Raw genomic sequence first — 4,034 nt, forward strand, 5'->3', positions numbered from 1 at the left:
AGATCAACCAATGCAAATTACAAGAACAAAAACCATAGCCATTATTTGGAAAACCACTTAGCAATCATTGTACGGGACGTGGCTACTAATGTCACATTCATACTTATGGCTTGCATCTCACCATAATAACGGATGGGATCATCAATCCCGACGATCCACTACTACAAAATGAAACTATAGCAACACCATGTAAATGTTGTAAAATGTACTAGAAATGTTGCCTTATAGATTAGGCAACACTTTTAGAAGTGCTGCCTAAAGCTCCGTTGCAATAGCCCAATGCAACACTTGATGCAACACTTTATCACCAAAAGCAACACTTTCTTAAAGTGTTGCACCTATTTTTAGTATGCAACACTTTTTTTTAGCAACACATTTTTTTGGCAACTGCAACACTTTTGTATTTAAACGGCAACATTTTCTTATTCATTTGCAACATTTTTTTTGATTGAATAAAGCAACACTTTTGACAAATAGATGCAACACCCTGATGTCAATTACGCAACCTTTTTATATAGACAATGCAACACTTTTGTAAGAGGCCAACAATTTTGTTCCAAAAAAAAACCATAAATACACTGTTTTTTTAATAACAATTCTCTATTATTTAAACTTACAATAATAATAGCATTATATTACAATTTACAACTTGTAACCTTAAATTGATTGAAGTGTATAAGGCGCATCTTGAGTTTTAGATTAATCCACAAGCTTCGTAGCATCCCGCATTCGTTTCTAGCGTATGAACCAATCACAAGTGTAATGATTACATTCCCTTTTAGTATAGATTTGAAACTTTTTCTTACCCACTAGTCCGTTATTGACTACATCCAAAGACTTCATGTTAGATACAGCTGTAAAAAAAAAAAAAAAACTGATGGTTAACATTCTAGCAGCAGCATCCTGTATAAGTGTATAGAGCATACAAAAACATCATCTTGCATCAAGCCATTTCTATCAGTCTTCCCTTAATACAACCAAAGTTAAATTCAGTAAAAGAAAAAATAAATATTGATTATGCAAATGTCCGAAAAGGTAAAGAAGTGTGCAATTATCTAATACCCACATTATTGTACCTAGAGCTAGCTCTAGAATTAATTTCAGAATACTCTAAACAAATGCAATAAATCAAAGCCATACAAGAACAGATAGGTGAAACATGTTGATTATAACCTATAACTGAAAGTGTTAAATAATTTCTTTGATCTTATCCATTTAGATGAAAAAAGAAACAAGGTGTATCATCCAACTATGATGACACCTTCTTTTACGGCAGCGTTTCAACATAATACCTTTGTGGCATTGTGGTACTAAAAGCACCGCCCACAATTAGCTACCTCTCTTTGAGCTGGGTCATAGTTCCAGAGTTAATTCTCATTCATAACCTGTACATTACAAATCATAATAATTACATCTGTACAAGTTATAAACTTCTTTCATTAAGAGGATTCCAAAGGAGTGTAGTGATACACACAATGCTATTAAAATTCTCATCTAACGTAGAACATGGGTAGTTGGTCATTAGGTCAGTAGCATACTTAGCTTTTTTAGTAGATTTTATATCTCAAATTTAGTCTAATTGTTGGTAGCTTTCTCAAGTACATTGAAAGTCATTTCATAATATCTCAACACAAATTCTCATGTGTGAGGGGAATATCTGTCGCAAGCTTGCGACGGGTGAAGTAATACCCATGTGGGGTAGATAAGACAAAAGCAGAATGCATATAGAGTAACAATTTGTTTTGTCTTATCTACCCACATGGGTATTACTTGACCCGTCGCAAGCTTGTGATGGATATGTCCGTCACAAGAGAGACTTCCTGATATCTCAAATAGCTTACTTGCTTTACCACTATTATTTGTTGTAGAGGAGATCTAATCTACTAAAAAATGAAATAAAAAATGGTGGAAATGTGGGGTAATTGTTACGAGGGTAATAGAGGCTAAATGAACTAAAAAAATGGAGGAAAGTAATGGTGGTTGGAGATAGAAATGGGGGGATATAGTGTAATAGTTACACACCTCCCCCCTAAGTAATGTTCACTACCTCCATATGAAGATATTAATTCCTCCATCATCCCCTCTTTTTACTCTACACAAGACCACAAACCACCATTAATCATCGATATCCTCCAAATTCTTCTTGTTTTAGCCTTCATTGCTCCGGTTGTAATTACTTCATCACAAGCGAACCCTAAATGTCTAAATAATTAAGAAAGCATGTCTACTATTTTTAGGAATTTGCCAGTGTTAATGAACAACATAAATGCCAAGACAACAATAGAAAGATCCTTAGCTAAGCCTAAATTTTCATCAACTATAGCTGATATTCTAATCCACTGCAACTAGAAAAATGTATTCACTATTCATTTTCTCAGGTCCCTGTGCCCCCACGCTCAATGTTGCAGTTTAAGAGGATCAAACATAGTTACTTAAGCCCTATATTAAGCCTTATTTAAGCATAAACAAAGCCTTAATTATGCTTGATAAAATCGCAAAACTAGACCAAACTTATCCCTAATTTTTTCACAACACTAATCGATTGAAAGTAGCGAAGGGGAAAGGGACTCGCCTAAAACTCTATATTCACCCAAATTAATCCTTAATTAACAATAAATTATCCTTAGCTTTCGCCTAACACTAATTCCTACAAAAATTAAAAGAATCGGATTGAAAAACAATACCACGATTGGCAATAGAATTGAAATTGGAATCGCAGGTTGTGATTCATCTAGCTGAATTTCATGGGACTCAACGGCTTGGTATGGCGTCGCGGTAACGTCTGGTGTCATCGCGGTGGTGGGATCTGGGAGGGACGGTCGTGTCCTGGATGCTGCTGTATGGTGACTAGTGAGAGTGGGGTTGAATGGCTGAAGGGAAAGGGTGCTTGTGTGTCTTAACCCTATTTTGATAGTTGCAAGCGTGGTGGACATTCATTGAAAGTCTTTTAATTGCTCCGTAATTTAATTACGTTGGATTTGCATTTAATATATCACAAATTCTTATTTAAAAACATACTAAGTTAACACGGTACGATATTTTATAATTGTTTAATTATAGTTTTTTTATCTACTGCTCACCGAAGGTTTAAATATTGTTAAAATAAAAGAAATTATGCGAGACATCTTTAAGTTAAAATGGTCTTTACAAAGACTAATTTAATCGTTAATCTTTTGTACGACAATTTTATACACACAAAGTGTAAAACAAATCTAAACAAAATCATATTAATAGGAAAATTATTAAAAATACATGTTTTATAATAAATTATGTCAAACAACTATACTCGTGTATTTTTATTTAACTTGAATTTAAGTAATTGAATGTATAATGGGGTGTTTTAAAAAAAAAAGGGCAACACTTGTATAAAAGTGTTGTATTAATAAAGAAAACTTCCAACACTTGTAAAAAAGTGTTGCATAAATAATGAAAACTGGCAACACTTTTAAAAAGTGTTGCTTAAGACAATATTATGCAACACTTATATAGAAAGTGTTGCATACCTTAATACACAAAAGCAAAATGCAACAGTTTTAATAAGTGCTGCAACCAAAATGTTGCAATAGATTCATTTTGTAGTAGTGATCGTATCGCAACTAGAGGGCTTATAGCTCACCCCTAGTATCCGATAGGACCAAGACAAACAACACAAGGCATAACTCTTACCTTGAAAGACAAATACCGATATATATAACCAAGCAGAACCTTTACTACTCATATATAAATATATCATTCCCCTGGTAGGACGACAATGGTACTCCCAAAACTCAGTCCTAGTCTAAACCTGGCCAGACTCTCGGGGCAGAACGGTCCCCGATTCGACATGCGGCAGAAAAGTCCGCATCCAAGACTTGATCGACAGACGGAAGTCGAGAACCCACAATCGGCAGAACAGTCCGAAAGAGGCGGAAAATATGAGCTAAACCCACAAGCGGCAGAACAGTCCGAAAGGGGCGTAAAGACAAGTCAAGCAAAATGTATAGCATAAAGGCATTGTCACCAGAATACGATATGAGCTAACCCACAATCGGCAG

General features: G+C 34.9%; 1 long non-coding RNA gene across 2 annotated transcripts; it reads right to left on the minus strand.

Annotated features, from left to right (window-relative positions):
* Nucleotides 1-538: 538 nt before the first annotated feature.
* Nucleotides 539-2,947, minus strand: LOC141633544 (uncharacterized). 2 transcript variants are annotated; one of them, XR_012538347.1, is made up of 3 exons: nucleotides 2,685-2,947; nucleotides 1,293-1,385; nucleotides 539-854 (listed from the first exon to the last, which is right to left on the minus strand). It is a non-coding gene; the product is annotated as an uncharacterized LOC141633544 (long non-coding RNA). The 2 variants fall into 2 exon arrangements; XR_012538348.1 differs by having other exon boundaries at nucleotides 2,048-2,947.
* Nucleotides 2,948-4,034: the final 1,087 nt, after the last annotated feature.

This window comes from Silene latifolia, chromosome Y (genome assembly GCF_048544455.1).
Source record: "Silene latifolia isolate original U9 population chromosome Y, ASM4854445v1, whole genome shotgun sequence".
NCBI classification, from domain to species: Eukaryota; Viridiplantae; Streptophyta; class Magnoliopsida; order Caryophyllales; family Caryophyllaceae; genus Silene; species Silene latifolia.